Source organism: Colletes latitarsis, chromosome 2, assembly GCF_051014445.1.
Source record: "Colletes latitarsis isolate SP2378_abdomen chromosome 2, iyColLati1, whole genome shotgun sequence".
Classification (NCBI taxonomy): Eukaryota; Metazoa; Arthropoda; class Insecta; order Hymenoptera; family Colletidae; genus Colletes; species Colletes latitarsis.
This window is the reverse complement of record NC_135135.1, coordinates 23,623,564-23,641,219: the sequence shown is the minus strand read 5'-3', so window position 1 is coordinate 23,641,219 and position 17,656 is coordinate 23,623,564. Positions and strand designations below refer to the sequence as shown.

Sequence of the window (17,656 nt, the reverse complement as noted above, 5' to 3'; positions counted from 1 at the left end):
TCGTAATCCTCTTTCTCGAGCGTTTGTGCTCACCTCCTGGCTGGGGAATGTGTATCAGTGCGATTCGATGTTCCGCGAAACCGTTACCGGTAGAAAATGTTGCCAACGTTGCTTCCGATCCTTCCTAGAGATCCGCTAAATTGGAATTTTCTTATTCAACGCTAGATTTCCGGAATTCTATGTTCATTTTATGTACGCATACAATTAATTGAACCTCTAGAGATACGTTTCATAATTTTGCTTGTCCGAGCAAACGTGTAATGCGTTAAATACGTAAAGTACCACGTGGGATCCTCGAGCGACCCCAGGCCTAAATTTAATCTTCGTCAATTTTGAGCGACAGCGATATTTCCCCTCTGTCGTATTTAATGACAGCCAGGAAACAAAAAATTATCTCGACGATTCGGTGAAGCTGTAATATTTGCCGACGGGAACGCCGCAAATAATAATTAATTCTTAATTAATATTCCACGCATTGCGTACACGCAGACAGAGAGAAAAAGGGAGAAATCGATCCCGCGAAGCGATCAATTTCACGGAATGTAATTTATCCGGGCGAAAAGTACAATTATATGTATAGTAAACCGAACGATGATTATGATCGCTAATATCGAGAACGTTTCGCGTACGGGTGATAGTATCGAGTGGCCTGTGGCTCGAATCAATCGAAAAATTCAATAACACCAGGATTTCTGCAAAAACAGATACACGCTCGCAATTATGCGATACGTATCGTCGACAGGAGAACTAGCGCGGCGCGAAATCGAAACGCGATCGGGTTTCGAGACCGAAATGTAATTTTCAGCGGTCGACGCAGCTCGTTATATTCTCTGCCGGCGATACTCGATTTCGCGCGACTCGATGCACAATATTTTCCATCTTCTCCCGAACGTTTGATAAGACCTCGCCGATCGACGGTTCCCTTCTGTCCGAAATACAGTTACGCCCTTCCTGTCGTTGCAAATTTCGTCCCCCAGGTTGTCACCTGAAACTACGCGACGCGGTCCAACAAATATCATTACTTTTTTAGAGTTATCTTCGTTATTTCCACGTACGATATTCATTGGTTTCCCGGCCAATCTTTTTTTTTATCAGAGAAACAATATCGCGGTACACCGAAGTTTTTAAATTTGAAAATTACAAATCGTACGAGAGGTATCAGCGATCAAATTTGGTGCACCTGCCCTTCGTAATAGTTGCAATGCGGCCCTTGAAAACCTGTATGTTACTCTGTTCGATGCTAACGACGTTTTCGTTGACTGAAATGGTCGAAAGAGTCCCGCGAAAAGAGGAGACGACCTTAAGTCATCCTCATCTAGCTTGATGTCTCGAGTTAACACGTCGGGCAGACGGATGCGGACCGCAACGGGGTTTGTTTGCTAGGCACTCCGCTATCTAATAACGCGCAATTAGCGTCCTGGGTATAATTACAATTAATACTGGGCACGAATTACCGCTTCCGACTAAACGCTTTCGATAAACAGGTTCCGAGACGTCTTCGTAGCGTAGACGAACGCGGACCACGCTGATAATTCACCTGATGGAACCTCCCCGACGAAACGCGGCGCGCTCGTTATCGCGTACGGTTTCTATTTACCGTCGAGTTAGCCAGGTATAATCTGCTGCAAGGTGCACGATCTCATGCTGCCCGTCGCAATATACCGTTATCAATACCTGGAACGAAGCAACGATTAACATAATCACTGTCCCGACGGAAACTCTCTGCCCCGGTACGATTAACTTTTTAGCTGCTGGTGTATCTTGGCCTTGGATCCCGGCCCTTGCTGCACCGTGTTATTAAGCCTTGCCCCCCACCCCCCAGGGGGCCGACATTACGCCACAAAATATTCGAGTTTCCTCCCCGGATTCGAGTATTACCCGGGGCTTTGCAGCTCATCGCGAACGATTCAATCCAGCCACGCTGCCCGGGAACCCGAGAATTATTAATTCATCGCGAATAATTTCAACCTACGATCTCCTCCGAAGATCATCGATTTTGCAGCAGCTCTTAGAAATCTGTTTCGACGTTACTGCTTCGGCCTCCTCGCGTCGGAGCTTGCGGAAGATCGACGGAATCCAACCCTAGCAGCGTTGAATTTTTATCATTAGAAATATATTTTATGTCCTTGCATCGAGATACAATTTTAATAGTCACGGGGTCTCGAACCGTTCCTGAATCGTAGTGGGTGTTCGAAGTGGCTTTGAATGCCACACGCGTACCGATACGTATCGTTTTGATTGTTACACGATTTCCGACACTCCTGGCTGATTGCTGACTCTATCGCATACTTTATCTTCGCGTTCCTGCAATCCCTGGACAGTTTGCATAGAGAAAAGGTCAGATAAGCTGGTTGATACGGTTTCTAGAAACTCGATCTGATAGTTCTGGCGTCTACTTCGGAGTGTCTCGTGTTGTAGCTTCAAAACTGTTCGAGTGACTCAATTATACAACGTAAAATGCCTCGTTTGGTCGCTTATAAACCATCCTGTATACAATCGATTCGTTCTAACAGCTTCTACGCCCGTTTTAAAGTGTCCATATTATATTTCTTAGGATTTCCCAGTAGAGGAACGCGCGTGGGTTAACGCCATTATATTTGGAAAATTAGTAAACGGAGCAGGTTCGCCCGAAAAGAGTAATCGTCGAGCAGATTCGGAGCATTGACCCCGTCGGTATACAGCTCCAAGAAAGCATTATCTGCGCGCGGGTACTATCTCGCGAACTTCCGTTGCAAAAGCTCGGGTGAACGAGCCGATATTTTCGCAGCTTAGCAACGTCGAATCACGTTACGTCGCAGACGCAACAGATAAGGAAGGAAATCGCACGGTTGCTGGGACAAAGACGACGAGCTGGCCGTTGCGATTCTCGCGAGCCGCAGGACGATGATTGCCTCCGACGGAGGAGGCAATTGAAGATGTGACAACGGCTGGACGCTTCTGAATCATGTCACACGTCAAATGAATGCTCGGAAACTGTCAGCCGGTCCAATTACGTCTTCATACCAATGGCCGGAGCCACCGTTACGCTTGTCCCACGCGCAGCCAAAGCGACTCGCGACAGGTTCGATGGTGAGCGTTGAAAATTATCCGATCGGTTTTATCACACGACGTATCAACGCCCGTTTACGTCATCCTGTGTCGCTGGGACGGTGTCTGTGGTACCGGACCGGTGACACATACGAGCAATTTTACGACCCTCCGTCGCTGATTGCGATACAGACGCGTCGACCCACATATCCCAACGCGACTATATCGTGAGATTCCTACTCGATCCGGTGCGGATTCCTCCTTATATTCCACGATCCGACCATCCAATCAACAGCCACTTCTTCGGGAGGAAGCGCACCCCCATTATTAACCCCATCGCGGACGAACCGCGAACGCGACGCGCCGTAGATCATCCGTCGATCGGCACCGGCGTGTCTGGAAATCGATCGAACGGCGTCGAAACTATTTATCTTTAAAAATAGTTCCTTGAGTTCGCAGAGGAGTATTTCGTGGATAAGTTTGAGGTTTTCACCCCCATGAATGTAATTGTCAGTCGATGAAACGTACGATCGACGCGCAGAGTATCATCGAAATTGGAGATTGGGTGATGTTTCTAGTTACACGGAAGCCCTCGAACAAGTCGGAATCGAGTCCGGTCGACCGGTTGGAATTCCAAATTCTCGGTGAACTATTCCGTCGACCCGTGGCCCACGGACGTCGGCTCAGACGTCGAACTTTGGCACGCTCGGTTCGAGTTCGAATTATTGACACGACAGAGGGCTTGACTTTTCACTAGTCGTTCCCGTAAGTACTTAATAAGATCAACGCGATGGAAAATGTCTACTCCATTGGCTCGGTAACTCGAGGGCAGAGATCAAGGCTCCCTGATAAATGAATCATGTTTTCTAATAGACCTCCACTTATGCTGTAAAAGCACTGACAGCCGAGTCAGTAAGGCACGCGGTTGCAAAGCAGGTTTGATCAATTTGGGTCACTAAATCATGCGTTTCTACCTTGTAATCGAAGGTCTATTTAAAACAACGGGCAAGTTATCGATGAAAAGATTAAATTCTTGTTCGCGGTAGTTACGAAATACAAGATAACTTTCTCGATCGGAATATTCATCGTTTGGAAGGTATTATCGTTGATAAGTTCCAAGGTTTCAAGCTCCATTTAAATACATCTTGGGGCTCCTGTGTCTTAAGCTCGAAATTAGATACCGTAACCGCAATTAACCACTCGACTGTTAGAACCTGTGAATTTTTTAATATATTTCCATAACTGCCTCGAAATATTTCAGACCGACTACAGAAAAGAAAACTCCGCAGAGAAGTGGTTAATGATGGATCTAGCCCATTCATTCTCCATGGCACGATACAGTCCCTTCGCTTCTCTTTTGATGAAGAAAAACGTAAGTAGCTTCTTTCCGCAGTCACTACGTTTTCAACTGCAGAAAAGGCTGCAGGAATTCTTTTCAAGGATCAGAAAGCATTTCGCTAATTTGTCCAAGGAGAGAAATTTATCATTTAATTCCCATCACTTTAGAGAATCCAGTAATACTAAACGATATTCGAGTAAAATATAAACAAAAATTATTACCCCTTATAGATTAAATTATTTCGTAGAGGCTAACCATGACTTCTCGCCTTGCACTTTCGTGACTCACGGAATCGTCCTTGTTTCGAAACGAACCGTACGGATCTCGATCGAGCAGTCTTGGGAGAAGCAAGGAATTAATCACGAAGTACTCGCGAACGTCGAACACCGCAGTCGCCAGGCATATCGATTTCTTTGTTTCACCCGCAGCCAGACATCTTCAACGGAATAGTATCGCGAAGATGACTCAGGGAGATAGGAATCCCAGGGAGTGGATGAGGCGGACGGATGTTGACCTCCCTTACGAGACTCGCACGAGACGCCAATAAGAAAATGTCTTCGCGGAGGAGGTAGCACAGCTCTTCGAGGAAGCGGACGCGCGACGAATGAGCAACGGGCCACTCTAGCTGCTTGAAAATCGGAAGCGATAAATCGTCCCGCGGATCAAACCGACTACCGGTTACGGTCGCGTGGCACTCGTCCTGTAGACTACCTTCAACCTGCCTTTTCGTCCGTGCCCTTCAAGGACCAAGGTCCCACCAGAGCTGGACGCAGGATCTCTATGGATCGTTCTTCAACGATTATATTTCTATATTTTTTGGATTTAATTTGGGATATCTATTTCAGTGTAATTTGACAGATACTGCCACCGTGCCTGGTATTATTTTTAAATGAAACGTTCCAAAGCAATTTCTTTTCAGGGTCTCTATTTTGCCACCCCCTAATCTACTATTCTGATGCGATTTCCGGTACACTCGATGGAAAAAGGTGACAAGTCCGATAACTGGGGCCCGAAGGGTTCCGTCGAAACGCGTGCGTCTCGTCCCGGTTCTGTCATCCTTGTGTCAACGAACGATAAATCGACCGTTAAACGCTCGTAAAACTCGCACCCCACGGCCACTTGTCGCCTTGGTCGGAACCTGGGGTTGTCGGTGGACGGCTCATCTTCGAGATTCCTCTGGCCCGGTTCGAATGTACTAAATTAACGACGCCACCCGTGGCTTGTTCGAGGGTACCACGCTTTTCGCGGCCACCGGGGGACCCGTGAAAACGTCGACGAAAGAAACCACCGGCTGCTTTCTACCGTTTACGAGCCTACGCGTGGCGAACGATCGTTTGATCGAGTTTACGATAATGGATACACACAGCGACAAATGATGCGACGCCCCTAGAATTTTAGTGCTTCCCGAAACCCTATAGCATCGCAATGCGCGCCATTTTGATTTATTGTTTGGTATACGAGATCTACCCATTTAATTAAACTGTTCAGTGAGAGGAATTATATTGCAAATTATATTACGGACATTTTATTTCCAGAGGGAGAAGTCTAGACTCGCGTTCCTTGATTAATTCCCAAAGAAGACTACGAGGAGCGTCGTCGAAGGCATGACAAATCACGGTGTCGTCCTATCAGCGTTTTCAAAAACGATTTTACGACGGGGGCCGATGCAAATGAAAGGGGAATAAAACTCGTGGGATGCGATCGAATAAACATCGCGGTCTCTCGTCACGTTGCGAGAGTAGCCGAGCTTGAAACCAGAAGAAGCAGTGACATCGACAGCGATGAATGGTGTGTCGTGACTTGTTTCTCGATCGTCGAGCGTGCACCTTCGCGCGCCATTTCCTCTGGAAGAAAAGCATCCTCGTTACGGACACGTATTCACTCAAACTTCGCCTGTTTGCGCTCGAAATCGATAAGCCACGATGCCAAGGCCCGTCGTTTCCGTTCGCGACGCGCTCGAATTTATCGATAGGTGGCGGATTTTGATGGACGCCGTTGTCGAATACTCGGCACGGCTAGACCTCTTTACGCATCCAGGCCGAGGACTTGGTAATGACAGCCAGCGAGTACAAGCTCTATGGATCCTCGAGCGCGTGAGACTGAACAGCCGGTGAATCGTGCTACAAGACACTCTAGACGTCTAAAGTGCTCTACACCGCCTACGGTCGCAATGAATTGACATTTTGCGAGCGTATCTGCTGACGATGCTCCTGCGTTTTTTCAGCCTCGAGCCGAGAAACCGTTGCGTCCTCCTTTTCCGAGCCGCGATTTATTCAGACATTTTTCTTCATCGCCCGGATTCGCGTCCCGGCTATCTGCCCGTCCAAGAATAGTGGCGTTCAGAGCCACCGATAAGGATAAACCAATCTATCCCTGCGGGGCACCGTTCTAAAGTAAACATCGAGGGACACGGAAGCCTAAACAAATCTTTTGCCCCCGTACACCGCTTCGACGCTTCTCCCGACAATCTGCTCGAGTCATCGATCTTACTCCCAACTATCTGCCCCCGGGTTTGAATTCAGTGGCGAACTTTATCTTGCCTCCGAGATCCTCCGATTTCGAATAACTCTATTCCCACGCGTCTACATTGTCCGTGGACCTCGACGAATACAGGAAACCGAGACGTAATATTACACGCGGTGTTATTATACGAGAATGTTGCAGACCTTGGATGTTTGCTTTTCCGTATATCGTGCACCGGCATTGCCCGGCGTATTCTACGAGCTCTCGTCCATTAAAAGATCAGACTGTTCCCGCGCCTCGTGCGGCAAATTCCGATCCATTCTTCCAGGTACCCGCCCGTACGAGGGATCCTGAACTATTCGGGGTTAATAAAATGTTCCTCGATATTGTATTCGTAGTCGACGAAAGCTGACATTAAAATTCAAACACCAAACGATTCAACAATTCTTTCGCCAAAAGACCTCTTTCTCTACGGGGGTTCATATCTTGGAAAAGAGCTACAGCCCATCCCAGTTTCTAGAATCGCCCTGTATTTGCGTTTTGATTTCACCCTTAGTATATTCCTTTCGTGTACATTCCACAAAATACGTACTATGCGAATCCCATAAACACGATAAATAACAAAGCACGTTTAGTTTCACAAACTCACCCCCGGAGCTTGCTTATTAACGTGCACACCCAAGAAAGAATGTCTTTTCAAACGATATTTCTTTGAAGTTCCTATCATTGGGAAACGTCGAAGAAAAATTTAGAGGAATTGGTGTTTCCGGCGATTCACGAGCATCGAAATTATCTCTAAACAAGTTCGATAAGGCGATGGTAACGCATCGAACGTTGAATTATGATTTGGCAAGCAGAACGGCCGCAAGGGAGGCGAGCGTGAATCGTGGTAACGTTCTGTCGTACGTATCCAAATATTGGTCCATTACGAGATCATAATGCTCCCTCGCCTCGCTTATCAAACTCTCGTTCCAGCCTCCGGAGAGTTTGCCCAGGGATGAATAAGGTAGATTGTGTGTACACGCCGCTCCAAGTGCATTCTGATCTAGGCCACGTTTCCTTTTGTGTCCTGTTATCGGCTCTTGCACCTCGTACAATGGGACCCAGGAACATTGTACTCCGAGTTCAACTTCTGTTGGCTGTCTCTGGTTATATTATTCGTTTTTCGTCGCCGACTGCCGTCGTTGAATTGCCATTCCGCCGGCAAAAATCGTAAAAATTTCTCGCCGGCGCATCTCCCGCGTCCCGCGACGCTCGACGGATGCGAACACGTCTTCTTTCATTCCCAATAATATACCGAAGAAATATCCGTATCCTTTCAAAAGTATTGCCTCCAGTGCCACTTCTCTTTCTTTTGTGCACGGAGTATCGTGTCCTCCAAACAGTCTTCTTCCTTTCTTTCGAATGCTACGCGCTCTAGATACTCTCTACGTTTCTTTGCCGGGTCTTTCCACGCCAAATTGGACACGCTTCTCGCAGTAACGTTTCAAATTTCTCGGAAAGTACGATACAACGCAGACTTTATCGATATTCGAGTGTGTCTCGATGGACCTATCAAAATTTATAAAGAACATGCGTCGTGATAATAAAATATTTGCTCCTCGAAAACACGTTATGAGTTTATATTTAGTAGGATTTCGTTTCCAGGCTATTTGGTTCGAAGTTAAGCGACTACGTAACCTTTGGATCGAAATTATCAGAGAGGAAAATTGATCTCGACGCTTTAAAAGTAACCTTAATGAAAAGTAATTGAAATTAACGTTGCATGGAAGCGCACCGGGCTGGTCGTACATACTTAGGGGCCTAGAGGCTATACCTGTCACTATTACACAGGGTGGAGCACTTAAAATAGGTCACTGGATAATTCGTTTACTTTTTAAAGATAGTAAAAAGTGTTCGAGGCATAAGTTGTTTGGTATAGTGGGGAATAGAGGGTAACGATTTATTTTCCAACTAAAAGCGTCACGGACTATGTTTTTTATTTTTCTCAAGATTTTAAATATCAAAGTGTCATTATGGCGTGGAATGAAATTCGGGGATGAAAGAGTGTCGTTCGTGGATAAAAAAAACATCGAATATTGGAACGATCAGCGTCGTCCAGCCGCGAATCAGTGTCTCGTTTCGGTCTCCCGTGAATTGACTCTAGAGTGAATAAGATCGCACGTACACGTACAGTCCAGGTCGTATTCCAATTTAGGCCGTGTTTCCTCCCGTGCCGTATTATTGATTTCCGCCCTTTGTGTCGCGTGATCAAGAAAATTGCCGTCGCGCTGGCGAGGAAGCACATCAATGCCGGGAAACGAGTCGGCTGAAGGAGGGGATGGCGGTACACCTACCCCAAGACTGGTAATGCACCATCAGACGACGATAGAGTAACTGCACGCCGAGTCTCTATCGAGCAGTTCTGCTTTACGAGCTTCTCGTTTTCATTAGCCAATGATCGACTTCTGAATTCTATATTTTCTCGACCGCCGTCTGGATTTACATAGATTCCGAAGCTATTTCAGACCATTTTATAAGTCTGCGTACTTTTGCCCCGATAAATCGTACTCGAGGAAATTATATACAGAAAAATCGACCTATGTTCGTATAGAATGTACACGGAGATGGTAATTCGTAATTAGAACTGGGATTTTCTGGGCAAAAATATTGAAGATCCTTGCACCCTGGAGTGCATCGGATTTTAAAAGATTTTGCAAGGAGGGGAGTCGCAATGAGGGGTCGTTTGGTTGAAAGTATAGCGACTTAGAGGGTGAATCAAAGGGAAAATACAAACTGAGCTCTTACGTTTTAAACAAAGAGAACTTACTCGTTCGGTGTATTACACTCGGATGGCACGTTGATAGAACAGTCAAGAAGCAGAAACAAAGGATTCTACTCTCGACTCCTGTCTAGCAATCAAATTGCCTCCTACAATTAGTTATAAGCTACGAGCAAAATATACTCGATGATATTATTCTCTACTTATCGAAAGTGGATCGCGTGGGGACGATAAAAATACATTCTGCTTAACAAAAATTGCACTTTGACACAAAGCACTGTTGTGCTACGGTTGCTGGGACACTCTATATTATCGCGTAATTCAATATTCTAATTATACACTCGTGGAAGTATTCAAACACTTCGGATCACGGTATGTACGATAAAAGGGGAGGGGCTAAAATACAAAGTCATACACAAACATGTCATTCGACAAACCATTAAGTGCAACATGACTCGACGAACGACCAAAATCGATTCGCTCGAAATCGAAGCCCCGTGTAGAACACGGTTGTACATCCAATTTTCGATTTATTTTTACATGAAAAACCATCCCCCTTACGAGTTGTACTACATTTCCCGCTATACTCTGTACATAATCGCTTTTGTCGTGTCGCTTCTGCCACCAAACGACACGTACACGTTCGTGTTTCTAGTAAATGAGTGGCGATTTAAATGAGCCGATCGCGTAATGAGCTGTTCGTGATCGACAGGCCTGTCGGCGGGTGCGATCTTCGAAAAACTAACCACCGTGGCTCCGGGGGTGAAGCTGCGTCGTAGGCAAATCGACAACGGCAACAAGAGTAAGCAGGGACGGTAGCGGCGAGAGGGGGATGAAGAAAAAGGGAAAACAGAACGCGCCGTCCCGTGGGATCTGTTGGGCATTGTTGAGGGGGTTGTTTGGTTCGTCGCCCGTCGTTGGAGGGCGCCACCGTGTTCCCTCTCTCGCGCCGCCTCCCTTTCCTTCCGACCCTTCTACGCCACCTCTGTCCATTCCTCTTGTCGGGACGGAGAGGGGGATGGGGGAAGGGCACCTTTTCACGGGGGGGTTGGTTCGGGTCTGTCACTCGGTGATGGATGATTCTACCCCAACGCGATCAATTCGCCTACCGCGCGTGTACATGCCTAGGGGGTGAAACTCACCCTCGGCTACGCCGCGAATCGCACTGCTCCCGACCGATCTAGCGGAAAGACGAATTTCTTCGACGGCTGTGCGACTTCGATGCGAACAAAATCGCGCGTTGCCTCGAGGAACCGACGAAATGCACGGGCCGACGGGGGTGGGGAACCCTTTCACGGAATATTTATTCGACCAGGATCATATTAGTCTGCGCGCTGACTATTTGACACGCTGGTTCCTAATCTTTTTGAACAGATTGTTGCATAAGAAACTGTACGAAACGTACGTTATACATATATGGTATCCGAGGGGTTGATATTCGCGAAATTGCTCGATATTTATTTCCGACAAATTTTTGAGTCTACGATATAGTAGATGCTTGTTAATTTTAAACGGAACAAATTTTGTGTCATGGCTAATATAACTCGCCGCTAGATGATTGAACGCGCAATCTATTTTCTCGCAGGTTTAATTAAGCAAATGACTTGAGTGCTCAATCTGTTTTCTCACAGGTTTAATTAAGCAAACGACTGTGTATAGGAGTCAGTTGCACAACTGGGGTCTGAGGAAAGAGTTGCTGGATTAGCTTCGACGAGGTGCTCGCCGGCTATTATCTGTTTTCATTAAAGACCATCTTCTAAATCTCCTTAAAAAAATGGGAGCACGTTTATTGTTTCCCGAGTCAACAACCGAGCTAGAGTTGGACGATAAACTTATCGAGTGAAGTACCTGCAGACCGTTTTGACAAGCTCGTTCCAACGTTGGAAGATTAATGCTCGGAGGAAATAATAATGCCAAGGATAAAATGGCCCGGAAGCGGGGGTGTTAACTCTGAGGTATCGCGGACGTTTTCCAGGGAAATTGATGTTCGACGGGATCAGGGGCGCGAAAATCATAAGGCTGCGTGACGCAGATAGGACGGTATATCGACTAGCGCCGATGAAACCCCGTTGGCACCGGAGAGATCCAATGGGTTGGCGGTGCGATAACACCGACGTGGCCCTGTCAATGCTGAAAATGCTAATGATAACGATTCATCTTTTCAGAGGGGCGACCCGTCTTCCGCCCACGGCTTCGTCGGTCCGTCGTCGTTTCATGGCGCAATCTGATTTGCATAGTAAATTTTAATCAATCTAACCGCGAACGACGATACACTCCCACGCTTACGCACACGGTCACGCGTTAGTCCACGTTCGTGTGTATTCCCCGGTGCGTAGTACACGACGAGGCCAGGTATGTACCATGCGCGATCCTGCGAGGTCGGGAGCTTGCGCCTCGCGCTCACCACCCCGTAATTACTTTCCTCTGCCGACGCACGTCAATTCAAATTGCTTTCGAATTACCTAACGCTGCGCGGAGGGACAGAGCCGAAGCGATAGGCGCAGACAGAGACCGCGGAATAAAAAGTAGAGGAGAGAGAAAAAACACAGAAAAAAAAACGAGAGACTCTGAGAGGTAGACGAGAAGGGATGAAACGAGGAAATAGGGGGCAGAAGCGAGGGACGCGGAGAAAACGACGAAGCCTCCGTATTCGCGTTGCTCCTCGTAACAAGCTCGAGAATTACTCGGGCGACGTTATGCTCCCGGTTACATAGCCACAGGCGTTTAGTTCCATCGGCGTTGGCTTGCCAGTCGACCCGGCCAAAGAACTGAAACGACGGTTCTTCGGATTATCGTGCGCGACAAAAGATAACGGGCGCTTATCGCGCCAAAAGGGGGAGAAAAATTCTGTGAAAACGCGGCAGCCGTATTGTCGAGCACCGCTCGTCGGCTTACGCCTCTATTCCGAGTGGCTCACGAGTAACCGGATTTATGTAGGCAAACGTTGCGCGACGGCGATAAGTCGTATTGTGTGCTTCAGCCACAATCGCGCTGCTAGAGAAATTCACTGATTTTCAACGCCAATGAAAGTGTCGCCTTGTCGGATGACATTGCCGATTCTTATCGGTCCCGTGACAAAGATCGGCCCCCTGAATCGCGCGTTCTTCGCCTTTTCGCCGATTATCGTCCCAGATAACGTCTCCGCGGCCTTTCTTTTATTGTCCCTTGCGTAAGTGGAACGACCCTGGGATATTCACGAGGTAATTATACCATCGCGTGTTGCCAACCGACAGTCCATCAATCGCATCGTCTTCAATTCCTCGAGTACGTTTTATCCGTATGAATAATTTATTGTATATGCGGATATAGATACTATACTACTTAGAATGTAGATCAATCGGTCAATTTTTGGAGTAGGTACGAAACGTTTCTTAGTCACATAATTAGATACGTGTAATCTGAATTTACAGCGTATTGTGTGACGTACAATGTGCTGCTACCCACAGTCGTAGGTCATTTGCAATGTTCATTTCCGCCCCGGTAAAGTTTGTAGTCCTGCCTACATCGTAATCCGTCTGGATCTCACCACAATGTATATACTCCGTACAAGGTGTTTAAAAGAAGGGGTCTAAGCCTTCAGGGGATTATAGTGCTCGCCGCGAGCAGCGCAAAATACGATTCTGCTTAAGTAACGGACGACTAGCCATCGTTTTATCGCAAATAAAATACGAAGTATAAACCTATTTAAAACGTTTTGTTTCCGTGTAAACGAAAACATGGCCCACATTCAACGACTACAAATCATGGCCTGTGGCGGACAGTTTTTCCGACCAAATAGAAGTATCGAACGCGTTAAATCCGCGTACGTCAGAGATGGGTAGAATTTTATTCAAATATTACACGAATAAAAGTTCTACACAGCGATATATTCGCGACGTTCGATGGCTGAGGAATTATGCGCATAAACTTCTGTTCGTTCAACGGGAAGCATAATACGATCGTATAATTTTTATTGAAACGATAACTGTGCGAGTTTGTTTACCTTTCACGCGATATTTTACGAACGACCGAAGAGTACGACTCGAGGAAGCAAAAATGCCTTGCATTTCGTTTCCAGCGGCATGAATAGTGAATAAGGAAGTGGTCGTTCCCCTCGGCCCGCGTCTCAATAATATCTAGGTAGGAAAGCACGAGGGGAGGGTTCGCGTTCGCGTGATATCGGCGGTATCTCAGATCGATTGTCTATTTACGCGAAATTACGGTGCACGGTGATTGTCGTTCGACGAAACTTGAAGGAAACGGCTAGCCTCTCGCAGCGATCCGGTTAATTAGGCCGTCTCTTAATCGTCATCGTACCTCGTTGCACCCCTATAGAACGCGGCGCAATCATCGAAGCTCCTCGACGCTACTTATTCTGCTAGCGTTGCGGTCCTAACGACAGCTGGTGCACGGAGTAAATAGTACACATTGAATTCTAATAGACATCGCCGTCTGAAATGATCCGTCTCGGACGCTTAACGGACGATTAAAACGCGATTCCGTGAGATCGGACGGTCCGATTGTAAACATCCATAAAAGAAAAAGAAATGGAAACTCGTTTCGCTGGGCGACAGGTTTATCTCGCTCGAACGACGATCTACGGTTCAAAGGACTCGTTTACTCACCCCGTATCAACACGCCGTGGGGGCCGTCGGGGTAAAATGAGCAGACTTCTTTATTTCACCGATCTTCCAAAATTCACCAGAGTCTCCGGGTTTTTGGTAACACCTGGCCGATGAAAGTCGCGCGCGCGCACGTGCTCACACAATTAGAGAGAGGCGAGAGAAATCGCGGCGATGGGATGACACTGAAGACGGGGCTACCGGGCACTTTCGGCGGTGGCAGTGTTCGTTGCGTATATATACGTGTCGGTTAACCTTGAAAAGGCAACCCGGTTGCGACGATACGCGAGGCTGTTTTGGGTGGCGTGCCGGTGCAGCGAGAGCGCGACTCTAGTTACGCCTCCTCGTGACTGCCACGCGAACCAGAGAAATCGATAGAATGACCCCGGCACATGCGTGAATCGTGTCCCCTTGGTCGGAGACCCGCGTACCAGACCGTAGGAGGAAGTGGAAGAAGCGGACGGGGACGACGGCGACGACGACCACCACGCCGCCGTGGAAGAGGAAGACGACGCGGGCAAGGAAGATGAAGAAGAAGGGTACTAGACGACGTCTCTCCCCCAAAGTAATGGGAATTTCTTTTCCATTTGCCGTCTCCGTCCCTTTCACGAACCCTGGCTCTGTTTCCATCCTCGAACCCTCTGTCCACCCCCTGCCCCTTCGAGCGCCCTATCCGCCGGGCTCTTTGCCCGCTCTTGGAACGCCCTTGCGACTCGTCTCTTCCTCGGCCCGCGCGCGCGTACCGCCCTAACAAAGGCTAAGAAGGTCTAGGAAAGCCGAGTTTATCTTCCCGATGAAAATGGCCGCGCGGTTCCCGCCACCTAATCGTCAAAGTGGTCCGAACCGATGAGCAACGGGCGAACCCTTTGAAAATTTTTCAATTTCCGGTACCGGAAACGGCCTCGGAGTCGCGCGACCGTTATCGCGTGAATTTCTCTTCGAGGCTCCCTTTATCAGCCGGCTAAGAAGCGCTAACGAGCTTGTTTTATTTCGCGTTTGCCCCCTCTCCCTCACCGAAAGACACCAACGAGGGCGACGAAACCGAGAGAGAGAGAAATCTCGAACGTTTGCACACCTTTGCTCGCGTTTACCTTTCGCGGCGCGAAACCGACCGAATCGTCGCGACGATCAAAGCGAGCATAATCCTGAAACTTATTCTCGGTTAATTAAACGCGACGCGAACGAATCGTCCCCGGGACCAAGGAGGCGGAGGGCTGCAGGTGTCTGCCGCCGTCAGGACGGCACCTAGACGATGTTTAAACGTAAGACAAACACGGATAAACGTGGCTGGACGAAGTCCAAGAAATTTATCGTTCGGAAAGGCTAGCTGGCCGACCGAGCCGGTAGCTTGTGAATTCAACCCCCGATAAATCCACCCGTACACAACGGTAAATTTTCATAAGGGAGGAAAGCTGGATCGCGGACTTCTTCCAGTATCAATCGCGCGACGTAGGGTGGCTGGTCGAATAATTGGACATGCTCTAATGTTCGGACGATGGGAACAGCTTTTCCCATTCTATACTGTAGTACAATACTCTATAAAATTCTCTTTCTCTCTGTAACTTTTTCCCTTTGTGCTCGACTCTCGGATCTGAATTAACTCTCGAGGCATTCTTTCGACTACTTTGGTCACACAAACGTCGCGCACTCGTGCCACGTGCGTTCCACGAATTCGTCCCGGAGGCGTACGCACTTCATTCGCAATTCCTAAACCTAAACAGCCACTTGATCTCTTCCACTCGGCCCCGAGCGGTTGCTATTCACATCTGGCCGAACAATTTGCGACGTACCGGATGTGTACTACACACACGTACGAGGGTTTCGATAATCGTTTCGATATTAGATTATGTATCGACCAAAGTTGCCTCGAGTATCCGGTCGAACTAGCGATTTTCACATTACGATCGTCAGTTTATGCACTTTTTACCAGTGGGATATATTAAACGATCTTCAAAGCTATTTTTCTCGACAATGGCCTCGATAAACAAACTGTTATTCCCCGCTCCTGACGTGTTTTATCATAAAGAATCGTCCCATTGTCCCTCGCATCGCGAGTTACCCTGTACAATACGATCGTATTTGAAACGGTGGCATAAATCCTCTTAATTCCGCCTCTAAATCATAGCGGATCCCAGAAATACGTGAGCGTAGTAGATAATTCTGAAGAGGAGAAGGAAATCTTTCGTAATATTAAAAGACGTATAGCTCGATTTTTAGCGATAATTTTATATTTGTCGTCGGTTAGTCGCATTAAAAAAACACAGGAACCTCTTCACTGCGGGAAAGTTTCGAGGAGGAGGGACGGGTAACCGTGAAATGTGCAGAAAGGCAGGATGTACGACATCGGAAGACGCGGCGTCAAAGGGGAAGGGACTAAAGGAGAAAGAGCAGGACGCTTGGATCGGTGCCAGGCTGCATTTCGGAATAGGTAGGGATGTTGCGAGTCCTTGCCAGAAAGAGATTTTGCATCGTGGCTTTAAGCTCTGCAAGCGTAATGGCGCGGAATCGGGTACGCTAGTAAAATTCTCGATGGGAACGCTCGTATAACATTTCGTACGCGATGTTCGCTTTTCCGCCGCGAGAAAGAGACTGGACCGTGTCGCGTCGTAAAACTCCTATTTCTAGCTGATCCTTCCCCGAAACGGGCTTTCTTACGAACGAACAGAAGCTATCGTAAATTTGGGTCCGATTTTATACTTTATACTTTAGAATTTGGAAAACAGACCTAAGGTAAACGTCCTCGTTCGCGAGGCTTAAATTTCTACGAAAGAGTTCTTTTAATCTACGAGGATCCTTAGAAAGGAAGTAGATTTTTTTTTATCTATAAGAAGTTCTCGTTATAATGGAAGATTACTCCGAAATATGCAATTTTCTTCTACTTATTAGGTATTACGGAAATATCTCCTACGTCGAGTAGTTTGCGAAGACAGAAAAGTTTTAGGCGGCCCAAAATGGAGTTCTTTCTAGGATTAATAAATCCAGCCTGCGCAGATTGCAACGAGATTTCGTAATAATTTGAAACGATTGAAGAGTTCGAAACTCTTTCCACGAGGAGGAGGCACGAAAGAATTGCCTCGGTGGAGAATCTTCGCGAATTTACGTCCGCCATGGTAAAACGGGACTTTGTTAGCGCTTTCAGCGCTGAAAAAGTTTCTTAGGAAAACAGCCGCTGCTCGCAAAGTGTCTTGGTTTTCTCCTTCCAACGGAATCCAGTTTAAGAAACACTGACAGCAATATCTGGGTTACGATCCCCGGTAAATAAAAGCGGCATGTAAATATTCTCTGAGAATACGGTCTCTCGGAGAAAATGGTCGGCGAGACACAGAAACTCTATTAACCCCCATTAAATATCAAATCGATGTCCTTCCAAACTTCGCGACGTTTATTCTCTATGCAGGAATAAATTTTTGAAAGCCGCGACTTTGGATTAAATGAGCTCCAATTCTCGGGAAAGAATATGTCGAT

The 17,656-nt window shown here is 47.3% G+C and overlaps 1 protein-coding gene across 2 annotated transcripts in view; it reads right to left on the bottom strand.

Annotated features, from left to right (window-relative positions):
• Fz2 (frizzled 2) overlaps positions 1-17,656 on the bottom strand; it is a 129,275-nt gene that overhangs the window by 97,520 nt on the left and 14,099 nt on the right. Inside the window, exon 1 of one of the 2 annotated variants that reach the window (XM_076777523.1) lies at positions 14,195-14,472. The exons of the other annotated variant lie outside the window; for it this stretch is intronic. The gene's annotated coding sequence lies outside the window, so the exon portion shown is untranslated. Of the gene's footprint in view, positions 1-14,194; positions 14,473-17,656 lie in introns of those variants that run through there. 2 annotated transcript variants of the gene reach the window in all.